Here is a 13,199-nt window from a genome sequence, read left to right on the forward strand (position 1 = left end):
ATATATATATATATATATATATATATATATATATATATATATATATATATATACACATGGCTATATATGTGTGTGTTTATGCATACACTAAAGGAGTGTGTATACACATGTGCATAGGCATTCTATTTATGTTGTTTTATTTTTTTTTTTCTCTCTCTCTTTCTCTCTCCCACATGAGTACTCTATGTAGGCATTTTAAATATTTCAGCTTTGTTTTGGAAAATCTGAACATGCATTCACTGTTCAGTCTTAGGTTAACTAAACAATAACTGTAATTTAATTGCCGGACCAATGTAAACTGTAGATTCTTTCATAATTGATCTCAGCAAAGTGTATGAATGCCCTCACGCTCAGTGTTGTATAATAATAATAATAATAATAATAATAATAATAATAATCATGCATCTCTTTTCCATGTTGGCATGGGTTGGGCAAATAATAATAATTATTCATCATCATCATCATCATCATCATTTGACGTTCGCTAGCATGGGTTGGAAGATTTGACTGAGGACTGGCAAGCCAGAAGGCTGCACCAGGCTCCAATCTGATCTGGCAGAGTTTCTACAGCTGGATGCCCTTCCTAACGCCAACCACTCCGAGAGTGTAGTGGGTGCTTTTACGTGCCACCGGCACGAGGGCAGTCACACGGTACTGGCAACGACCACGCTCAAAAAGGTGTTTTTTTATGTGCCACCTACATGGGAGCCAGTCCAGTGGCACTGGTATTATTATTATTAAAGGGCACAAGTCCTGAAATTTTGGTGGGATGTGGGGTTAGTCAATTATATCAGAACCCCACCCTCCACAGTATTTGACTGGTACTTACTGTATTGGCCAGTAAAGTAGACCTTGGCAGAAATTGAACTAAGAATGTAAAGAGCTGGGAGAAATGTCACTTTCTTGTCTGGTGCAGTAACAATTCTGTTTGCTTGTCACCTTAATAATAATAATAATAATAATAATAATAATAAAAATTTCAAATTTTGGCACAAGGCCAGCAGTTTTTTTTGGGGGGGAGGGATAAATCAATTTCATCAACCCCAGTATTTTACTGGTATTTATTTTATCAATCCTGAAAGGGTGAAAGGCAAAGTCAGACTTGGGGGTGTAAAGACAGACGAAATATCGTTAAGCATTTTGCCTGACATGCTAAAAGTTCTGCTAGCTTGCAACCTTAATAATAATAATAATAATAATAAAGAAGAGATTTGTGATGTTAAGTCCATAACACACAGGAAAGACAACTCCCAAGCAAACAAAGGAATCTCTACTTGGTCACTTGATGTGCTAGAAATAATAGCCACATTTCATTCAGTGTCTTAGATATTGAATGGACACATATAGTATATCCCTATACATTACATGCTCCTAAAAAGGCATGGTGGTCATGCCTGGAATAGTTTTCATTAGGAAGGGTGTGAGGCTGAGCCATGACAATGAATTGTATACATGCTGGAATTTAGAAGGATTTTCTGTATCCTCATGCTCACAAAAGCATGTTTAATGTGGCAGGTGTATATGTATATGTGATATATATGTATATAAGTGTGTACATGTGTGTGTGTGTGTGTGTGTGTTTGTGTAATTTGTATGTGCATGAGTATGTGTGTATGTATTTCATTATTCAAATTTATCACTGTTACAATGGTGCTATTGTTTCATTCTAGCCGGTCCCACTTGTCAAAGGAAAATCAAAATTATGAATTCACGATCACTTAGAACACTGAGAATTTATAAATTTTTAATAAGGCCGTTTCAGCATGTTTTTTAAAATTTTTTTAATTTTTTTCCTTCAAAAATATCTGGTTTCAAAACCGAGTAAACTTTGATTAACCCTTTGGCATTCACATTATTCTTCTGTCGAAAGTAATGCTTATTTATTCACTCTATTTTGAATTACTAATGCATTATTTTGTAGCTTTGAGACTTTAAATGAGGTTAACTGTTAATTTTCAGAATAATATTGTAGGATTGGTGTGAGGTGCCATGTCTGACCAGTTAGAACATAAGCAGGTAGAATATTTTGGCTGAATATTGCTGGTTTAGTTAAATGCTACAGAGTTAAGGAAACTTATAAAAAATAAGGCACAATTTAAATATGAAACAAGCAAAAACAAATCTGCTATAGCTATTATTAACAACAAATTAGATAATCTAAAATATTTCATTTTCTCCTATGACTAATGGTATAAGTTTCCTATAATTTTTATCTTTGCTAAAGACCATCAAACTCCAGATTTTATATTGCACATATTGTCTTCTTTGTTGTATTCTTGCATGATGAATTATGCTGTTGTAAACTTACACATAGTTATGCATGCACAAACACACACACACACACAGTTAAAGTTAATTAGTATTGCTGCTTTTGCTTAGCAGACAATCAGGTTTTTATTATTTCATAATTAATTGGTTTATTATAGGTAGGACAAAGCCATGAGTGCTTACAACAATGAAATGAAGATAATAGTTAGTGCTACATTGAAATGGGTTGTGTTGGTGTAGCAGCATACAGGTGATGAGTTCAATCCATTGCAGCTGCTTCTAGTCACACTCTAGACTTTCAGTAAAAAGTAAAACAGACTGGCAGTAAATTAATTAGTTGAGAAAGGTGGTGAGCTGGCAGAATGATTTGTGCACCAGGAGAAACACTTAGTGGCATTTCATCCGTCTTTACATTCTGAGTTCAAACTCCGCCCCTCCCTCACCCAAACTGCTGGCCTTGTGCCAAAATTTGAGACCAATAATTTAGTCGAGAGATGTAATCGACTAGACCCCCTCTTCCAAAATTTCAGGCCTTGTGCTCATAAAAGAAAGGATTATTATTGACGTTGATGATAATGACTTCTGTTATTGCCTCAAGGTTGTGAGGAAACAGTTCATTAAATCAACCTTGGTATTTAACTGGTACTCTTATTTCTTTGTTACCCAGAAGTATGAAAGGAAAACTGAAGCTGGTAGTATTTGAATTCAGAAAATCTTTGTTCAACGCTCTACTAATTCTACTATTTACGTAATAATAATAATGATGATTTCTAGCATAGCATAAGGTCACACACTGAGGTACAAGGAGAGAATAGGGGATTTCTAATTATCCCCGATAATATAACTGGGACTTGATTTTAATTATACCAGAAGGATGAAAGGTAAAGTTGACCTCAACTTCAGAATTTGATCTCAGAACATATAGGGGATAGTATTAAACACCACAAGGTTTTTATGTTTTCTTTCGATTGTACCATCCACCAGTTTTCTTTGCTATAATAAGGTATATTACAAGAAGAGAACCTCCAAGTGGTTTCTGAAGCAGCTAGAGAAGAAATAGCAGCCAATTACTGTCAGATCACTCGCTACCATCTTAATTGTGGAACGTATTGGATGATGTTGCCCGAGATATGCAAGAAGATTAAGCTAGTGTTGTTTAGGACTAAGATGAGCTGGCACTACTGAAGATAATATTAACCTCAGCCAACACACACACACACATACATACTTGTGTGCGTACTTACACGCATATATAATATATATATTAAAAATATAGTCACCACACTTTACACATTTCCACCCACAAGTGTAAATGTATGTTGAACATTTTAATGGTTTTGAATATGAAATAATAAGCAAACCCCGTTGTTGGGAGGGGGGGGATGTACACATTCTTACATGTGTGCATGTGCACACACAAGTATACCAGCTCATTGATATTTTTATAAATATTTTTATTAATTATATTGCGTTTGTGTGTTTGAGTGGGTTGTTTACATTGCATAAATGTAATGCGTATGTGTATGTTTTGTTTAAACTCTGTGGTATGTGTGAGTTTAGACGTGTGCGTGTGTGCGCTAGAGAAGCATGTTATTACAGCTGGATATCAACCTTAACACGCTCTAACCACACAACTGAGATGTGGTGAAGAGGCTGTGCCATTTATTTACTTTTTACTTTTTTTTTCTTTTTTTTTTTTCGTCTTTTACTTGTTGAAGTTGAGTGAAACAAGAATTATTATAAAGGTTCCTTGCCTAGGGCTTCTGTTTCATCTATTTTACCCGTAGACTATCCAGTGTCTGCACCAGTTCTGATTCAGCATATGTGCCCTTGCTTTGCTGTGATTTTCATGGGCAAGTCCTTTTGGAGGCAATTAAAAGGCTGGCCAGTCAGTTTCAAGTTACACCCTAACATATGCACACACACACTCTCTTCTTCCCACTCTCTCTCCATAGAAGGCCTGGTTACTTGCTCCTTAACATACGCCCATGAAGTGAATAAATGACATGGTGTTAGGAATACTTACCAAATCATTGGCCTGCTGTTCAAATCTGTTGCAGGTGATTGTGTGTGTGTGAAAGCAGTACACTTAATTAGTTTACATGCCTCTTAGGCCGTTTGAAATCATTATGCAAGATAGATCCAGATCGGCTTGCTCTCAAGAGGGCAATTTGTCTTTCATCTCTTCAGAATAAAGCCTAGACCCAAACATAGAAGGAGGGATTAAAATCCCCTCGGTGCATATGTGTGCGGAAGGGGGTATTTACTTATACAAACCAAGGGCTTTAATTTGTGTACATTACTTTCTATCTAGCTGTCATGTCTGAAATAGACACCAGACTGTCTGAGAATGTTCCCTGTGATAGTCTGCTATCATATTCCAAAATCTGATCGGTCTCAAATGTATGCTTATCTTCTTGAAAACAGGACTAATTATTAGCCTTTATGAAAGCTCTATGGTCCTTTGGATACATTTTAACCATTTGCATTTATATTGTATCGTTTAGCACAATAAGCCCATTACTAAGGACCCATGAGAACAAATATAGGGCTTTGAGTTTTTTTTTTCATGTTGAATCTTAATGGGTTTAACTCACCTCCTCTTACTTTCCTCAATATAAACACACAAGAAACTATTATAGCGATGGTAGAAATATTAATGTGTAATGTTTGTGCTATTACAGTGATGTATTTTAAAAAAATAAGTGGGGCGGAGTCTATAATTTAACCCTTTGCCTGTCCTCTGTATTACATCTGATACACAGAACATACTTCCCAGACATCCATGCATCATATCTGATACACATTCTTAATTTTTTTTCAACCACAAGATTAACTCAGAGCCTATGAAAAGAAAGCTTTCCTATTAGTCAGAACTTACAAGATAAGGGTTATCTAAAAGTTAGCAAACAAGCATGCTCATTTGAGACATACTCTGAGCAGGCAATTGGTTAAGTTTTCAGCTGAACATTATGAATTAAAAGCTGTATCATTGATATGTTGAATATATTCTATTTTGATAGATAATTGATCTCTGAATTAATGTCAGTGCATTTGAGCCTTAGATGTTAGTATAGTTGTTGGTGGTTGAAGTAGTAACTGATGTAGTGGGTGTCCTCTTGTATCAAGTCCATTTAGTCACTTGTGTCAAAGTGAGAATTTTGTCGACTGGTTAGTGTAGTTAACTTATTAATATTTGCAGTGTGAGTATCCAGCTGCTTTCAATTAGCTTAAGAATTAAATAATTTATTTTCATAAGTCAGTTGTGTGTGTGTAGTGGCGGAGTAGTGCTCATAGCAATTTCAGGCCTCATCTAAACTAACTGGATTGATATGTGATATAGCTAATTAATGTGAGTTTTGAATTTTTTGGAAGTTCCGGTGATTTGAAACACACAAGAAAAACAAGACAGGAAGTTGAGTTGTGTTAATGCTTTATTTCAGGAGTGAGCAATATGCTACTGTGCATGGTGAAGGTTGCTGCGAAAGAGATATATATATATATATATATATACACACACACACACAGTCCTGTGTTATAATTTGTAGAAAATTTTATCTGTTCATCTTTCTCTTAGACAACATTCATGATGAGCTAGCCACTAACCCTATCACTAGGCCACATAGGTTATCATCTTTCTAACCTCTGCTTTTCTGTGCTTGCATGACTCAGTCTTATTGAGACAGAATTTTCTATGGCCAGATGCCCTGCCTGTCACTTGATCTTCCGTTTCCAAACAAGGTAATATTTCCTTATGGCTAGATGTTTAATAAGATACCAAGTTCGTTTACTACAATTACGCAGTTTCAAGACAAGGAGACAGATACCTACATACGCATACACACACACGCACACACATAAATATATACATTATGCTTCTTTCAGTTTTTCCATCTACCAAATTCACTCTCAAGGCTTCAGTCAACTTTAGGCTGCAGTAGAAGACATTTGCCCATGGTTTGATACGGTGGTACTGAACCCGGAATCCTGCAATTGGAAATGTCTGTGCCTGTACCTTCACAACAACCACAAAGATGTCCGTAATTAAAGTAGTATTATGTGTCCCGATGAGAGCTACTGTTAAAGGTGTGTGTGTGTGTGTGATTTAGTTGGGATTCAATGATCAATAGTATGTGACTTGGCAGCAGTTGCTAGTTTAGATATGTGGAGATGCTCTGCAGTTATTTGCAAATATAAAAAAAAAAATAATGCTGTTCCTTCTCAGATGTGTGTGTGTGTGTGTGTGTTGAATTAATTGAAAGAAAGCTTAACGAAATACTGCAGTCAGTAAGTAATATCTCCTCCCTTTACTGTCGCCCCTCTCATGACACCCCCTCACACCGAACAATCCAGGATCATCAGTCTTGTGTGTAAGACTATTTGTGTAATGATTGTGCATTTATACAATGTGTGTGTGTATATTTGTTTGTCTGTCTGTATGTATTACGTGTGCACACACACACGCACATATATATATATATATATATAAATGTGTGTGTGTGTATGCTTGTAAGAAATTCCCACACTGGCCTTTCTGCAAGAGTTTATAAAAATACTGCTTTTCACATTACCCAATATAATTGGTCTGTGTGGTGGTAATCTTAACAGGGAGGTGGGTCGGGGTTGATATTTTATAGTAACGGTGGTGGTGGTAGTAGTAGTAGTAGTATGAAGAAACGGGATGTGGAAGAAGACTCAACGTACACATACACACACACACTCATATATCTACCTCATTGGCTTATTTCTCTTCTTCCGTCACCACCACAGCATTTATGCCATGTCATTTCTGTTTATTTAAATACAACTTTAATGCACTATTTTATATATATGTGTGTGTGTGTGTGTGTATTGTTTTTGTTTCTGGAGACCTTTTTCATGGCCGCCACCACCCTCCTATTTTTCTCATAAATATAAACTTTATCTTTCACACACATACATTCACATAATTTCAGGATTTATGTAAATAAATGTTCTGCCATTATTTTATACATACATACATACATATATATATAAATACACACACATATATATAAATGTTATTGTTATTATTGTAGGTATTAGTCAATTATATTTCTGTTGTATAACAACAATCTGCAGCCGAGTTTTCGTTCTTCTTGTAGATGCGGTTGTTATTTCAATGTGAACTTGTTTCACTTCATTCTCTGTATGTGTGTATGTATGTATGTATGTATGTATGTATATATATATATATATATATATATATATATATATATATATATATATAAGCACACACACACATGTGCATACACTTACACACCTTTTTGAAGAAGGGTATAGTGGGTTGGCATTTTAAAGAAAATCACTTTTCATGTCTTATCTTTTTCATGTCTTGTTTTTTTTTTTTTGTTCTATTAGCACTATTTTCATTGTATTATTTCTTTTACTGTATGCCCTGGTGACAAATCAAATTTACTGTATTATAAAATATTAAATAGATAAAATAAATAAAAGCAACAAATAGCAAAGAAATGATTATAAACACACACACTCTTAGATTATGTTCCATGTAAATTTTCCTATTTTTATCTATGTATATAGGAAAGGTTTTTATTAATAGTAGTTAGAATTTTGAACTGGAATTTTTTCAAGTGCACCGATATCTTGCAATTGTACTAAATGTTCCTTTTTCTTCATCTATTTATGTGACCGAAACAAATAAATGGAAAAGAAAGTTAAGTAGCTGAGAGGGTGAAGGTACTGAAATGCTGATCAGATAATCATGAATTCAAACCTTGTTTCAGGCTAGTTGTCTTATGGCCTGATCAGTAGGTCTTGCCCATTTAAAGTTTAATCCTTTTGCGTTTTAACTGACTTTATCCAGCCCAAATATTCTACCTGTCTTTACACTGTTCTAACCAGCCAGATTTTACCTCCCTCACATGCCCTGCAATGTCATTCTGAAAATAAACAATCATATCATTGAATTGTTGAACATGGGAGATAAGGCATGATTAATTCAAAACAATGTGAATAAATGAGCTTTACATTTGACAGAGTAATCCGAGTGGCAAAGGGTCGAGTGAATTAAGGATTGTTATGATAAATATTATTTGGTTAAAATCTTGTCCTAGACATGTAGTAAGTTCATAGGAGAGATATACAACTTCATACAGAGAACTGTTAATGAATTTAATGTTTAATTGAAATTACACCATTTTGACATGAGAAAAGATAATCTTAATGACTTATTCTAGTGAAGAAAGGTGGGCATGATGGAATAACCTCCTTTCTCTCCCCTACTAAAGAAAAGAGTTGAGCCAATCAATGGTCAATGCTACCATTCTTGTTATTTTGCCCTCCCCACTTCCTCCTATAGTTTTGGATTCAGTCTTGCTGAGGTGCAGTATTTTGTGGAAGTTTCTTGTATTATAGTACCAGGCTAAGCAAAGTTTTGTGAGTGGATTTGGTAGACAGAAACTGCAAGAAACCCATGTTTGTATGTGTATATGTATCCATGTTTTTTTCTCTCTCCATCACTTAGCAAAGCAGTGTCCCCAGCATGGCTGCAGTCCAATGACTGAAACAAGTTAAGGATAAAAGATACAATATAAAACATTCAGATGTATCTCTTACAAGTTAACCTTGTTATGAAAAGTTGACACTAGCTAAACCACAATTTTTTTTCCCTCTCTGTGGTCAGGGGGGAAAAAAAGTAAGCAGAAAGGATGCTTGACTAGTTTCAGTCTTTGCTAAAGCTTCGTCAGAGATCAGTTATTCAGTCTTGGTTTCATAAAGACTTGTAGAACAGTGCATATATTATTCTAGTTTCAGTCATTAGACTGCAGTCATGCTGGAGCATCACCTTAAAGGGTTTTAGTCAAAGAAAATCGACCTCCAGGACTGATTCGATTGGTCTCTTTTGCCGGGCAGCTAAGTTATATATATATATATATATATATAAATGTTTCAGGGGCACTACCTTGGATGGTTTAGTCAATCAAGATTCTATTAGTTACTTGTTACCGCACCACTGACTTAGAGGAATGTAAACAAACCAACACCGGTTGTTAAAACACACACACACACACACAGCTATAGTTTAATCATGGTGTCTCCTTTTTCACAGTAAAGATAGTTATGTGTTCACTAAAAAGATATGTTGGTTTCTTTCTTTGATGCCTACATACCTCATCAGTTGCAGGCCTTATAATTAATCTATATGTGTATAGACTCGCGTCAGCGTCTTAGTTTCAAGCATTCTCCATGAGACTTCAGTTAATGTCAGTTTTAACCAAATCATTTTATCTAAATTTAAAGCTTCTTTTTAATTTATCTTTTTTTATTTAAATTTTGTACATAAATTAGGAATAAAATCTCATTAGCTTATATTTTATTTGACAGCCTTAAAAACGAATAGTTGTTTGTTCCTCATCCACTACTTTAAAATCATTTTGTTTGTACATCGAGAAACGATCATTTTTAAAAACATATTTCTTTCTTTCAAAACAGCACAATTTTAGTTGAATATCATCAACAATCTATTTTTCTTCATCGTTAAACACACACAAATTACTGCAAATGGACGAATAAACTGACTTTTCTTACTATTTAACTTTTATATATTAACTTTCACTCCTTCCTTCTACACTATATTATGTGTGTGTGTATCTCTCTATCTATCTATCTATCTATCGTTTATACATAGGTGCGTGCGTGTACATAACGTTGTTTTTAAAACTCGTTTTGCTGATTAATAGTACCTTTCGTTTTATCTTTTATCTATTAATACGAAATGGGAGGTATTGTTTAGTTACATTACCTTAGTGTGTTACAAGTAGTTTCTATTCCAACACCTCCCATCTCACTCAGTCACCCAAATTCGAGAAGAATCACATACATCATATTGGTCGTCGTCAGATCGTAGACCGAAGCAAAAACGGTTTGATGCATTTGCTTCGTGTTCCCATTTACTCTAATGGTCTGCTACCAGCCAACTCGGCTGTGTGTGTAGTAGTCTTTTAACATTCTAGAAATAGCAGCCAAATCTCTTTGAAATCATATTCTTTACTGCAAGCATTGACCAGCTATTTTTCCGAGAAGCGGGCCGCTGAAAAGACATGGCTCATCATCTGGCGGTTCGCACTACTTAAGAAAAAAAATTCAAGGTATTTTTTCCTTAGGCGTGCCATTCTGAAAGGCCCGCTGGCCGCAATTTATCGACAAGCTACAGCGACAAATTAGATAATGTATATGATGCACTGGCTACGAAGAGAAAAGGCTAGGATGATGTTGATTAAAAAAAAAATCGTCTTTGGTCATAGGTCTGCGTTCGATGTAGTCTGAGTTGAGGTCTAGCCACAACTGGTTTAACTACTTCCACAATGCTATTTTGTAATGAATAAATATTTAATAATGTTTATTCAAATCTTTCAATGTTGATTCTGCATCCCTACTCTTAATTGATAAAGTACGGCATGGTTGTGTAGTTAAGCAAAGAACTTCCATATTCAAGCGCACTGCGTGGCACCTTGGGCAAGTGACTACCCTCTACCATAGTCTCGGCTTGACCAATAATGCATTGTGAGTGGAATTCGATTTATAACTTCGCTAAGAAAGCTGAAGTTACTTGCTGTGTTTGTTCCGCGCCAAATTTATGCAGACGTTCCCAGCACCGTCAGAATTACAGTGAATTGGGTCTGTTAAATGCCAGTAGCCAACGACGCTATTGTTCACCGACTGCACTATAAAACAACTTTTACCTTTTACTTGTTTAAGCCAAGTGGACTGCGGCCTTGCTGAGACACCGCCTTGACTAACATATCGATTCCTGTACTTATCTTTTTAAAACCTGGTACTTATTCTATATGGGAACGTAAACAAACGAACGCTGGTTGTCAAACGTAGGTGGAGAACAAATACACACACACGGGTTTCGTTTAGTTTCTCTGTCAAACACACTCATAAAGTTTCGGTTGGCATGGGCTATAGTAGAAAACATCAGTTGCTTAAGGTACCGCGCACTGGGACTGAACCTAAGACCAATATGGTTGGGAAACAAGTTTCTGGTAATTTTCTGTCATTAGGGATTAAACCAACTGCATTCTCACTCTTTAAAATTATCTCCCCTCTTCGCTATAACGAGAAATTTGTATTTGATTTATTTAATAATTTGTTACAACCACCTCGCTTTTTCTCTCCATAGCTAACTTCTTTACGTCCCTACACATTTTGCCTCTTGTAAGTTGAGTTCTAACTGCCGGAAAAGATAAATAGATAAAGATAAAATAAAATATTATTAGTATTGTTCGTCACCGTACAATGCGAATAACAATGGGCCTTTTGATTCTCCCGTGCCCTATTTCTAGCAATAATGACACCTGTTGACACCCACATTCATACCTTGAAGGACTTTCTCTTCAACTGTAGTTAAGAATCTAGGTGATGACAGCAAGATTTCTTGGCCTCGTGTATTGCATACACACGCACCACCGAGAGTCTCTAATAGTTGTCACTAACTTTTTTTTAAATTTTATTTTCCCCTTCTAAGAGGTAAATTCTAAATGTTGGCATATATTAATCAGTATAGTCTTACTTGAATGATGTAAATTCATGTCATTAGCTCATTTGATCTATTTTTCTCCGTTCACCTTCTCTCCCTCTCTCAACGGAGTAGAAAAAGTTCAGAGAACTATTGACTTGCTGGCAACAAATGGGTTTTCTCTTCGAGTAGAGGACAAATTCTGACACCTCTTGGCGGACGCATAGCTCGCCGTTGTTCGGAAAGGATCGATGGGCCATGCTTTCGCAGTCCGTATTCGTACTGAAAATCGAGATCGAGCGAGCGAGCTTTTGCCCTTTTGCTCCACGTGTGGTTTCCGTCCACGCTGAGCTCGCCTTGGGACACCTGCGTTACCGAAGAGCGATGTTACATGGCAGTAAAACAAATGCATCGAATGTATGAAGGGGGTAACCTGGACAAGGGGAAACGAAGCGATCATGTTCCGCTGGAGGTGTATGACATTGTGGTGCATGGACAGGGAAAAGTGGATTAACCAAATAGGAATAGTCAGTGCAAAAGAGATTGGTCAAAGAAGGGGACATGATAAAGTCTGCAACAAGGGGCCAAAAACTGACGTAGTGTGATAATGGTGTGTGTGTGTGTACTCTTTTACGAGTTCTTGATCATGGCTTTGGCCATGCTGAACACGGGCATTACACACACGCACACAGAATTTGATTTTTGCTAGATAATCTGGCTATGAAGTAGAAAGGGGGTTGTTAGAAACCCGATAGCAACTGACTTAATATTTAAGTGGAAGAGTTTGAAATAGCAGTGCATTCATACATACATACAAACACACACGCATAACCACAAGATTTTTTACTGGAGTAATTGTTTACTGTTTTATTTAAGTTGGTGTTTCTTTCTCTCTCTCTCTCTCTTTTTCTTTTTTTTCTTTTTCTCGTACTGAGAATAAATTTTTTTGTCTGAGTCAGCAGTAAGAAGTTGCTACAATATAATCTTTATGTGTGTGTTAGGTTAGGCTAATTACATACCAGGAAACACTGCTTTTAACCTGTGTGCGTGATTTTTTTGTTTTGTTTTTGTTTTTTAATTCTTGATTCTTTCTATCTCTCTCTGCAAAGGAGGAAGAAGAGGGAAAAAAAATATGTGGACGTGGTGGAGGATAGTTTCGTAGTTTTGTTTGTTAGATGGCTTTGTAGTGAGGTGACGCGGTGGTTTGCTGGCTGGATGTTGAAATATGTGAAGAGATATTCGTTTCGGTGTTATTTCGTTGGGGAGAAAAAAAAGTGCTCTGAAAATATCTTTTCCCGTGTTTTTAGAGGTGGGGGTTTAGTTGTCTTTAATGGAGAAATGATGGTGATTTTTCTTTCTAGAAATCTATGATTTTGCTTTGAGAACATGGTTTACAGCCACCTAAAAACAACGGTGACTTGTTGTTTAG

General features: G+C 36.0%; 1 protein-coding gene across 5 annotated transcripts in view; it reads left to right on the forward strand.

The window, feature by feature from the left end:
- The window catches only part of LOC106875258 (estrogen receptor), a 782,825-nt gene that overhangs the window by 535,426 nt on the left and 234,200 nt on the right, over nucleotides 1–13,199 (forward strand). The window lies entirely within an intron of this gene.

The sequence above is a fragment of the Octopus bimaculoides genome, chromosome 2 (genome assembly GCF_001194135.2).
Source record: "Octopus bimaculoides isolate UCB-OBI-ISO-001 chromosome 2, ASM119413v2, whole genome shotgun sequence".
In the NCBI taxonomy this organism is placed as follows: Eukaryota; Metazoa; Mollusca; class Cephalopoda; order Octopoda; family Octopodidae; genus Octopus; species Octopus bimaculoides.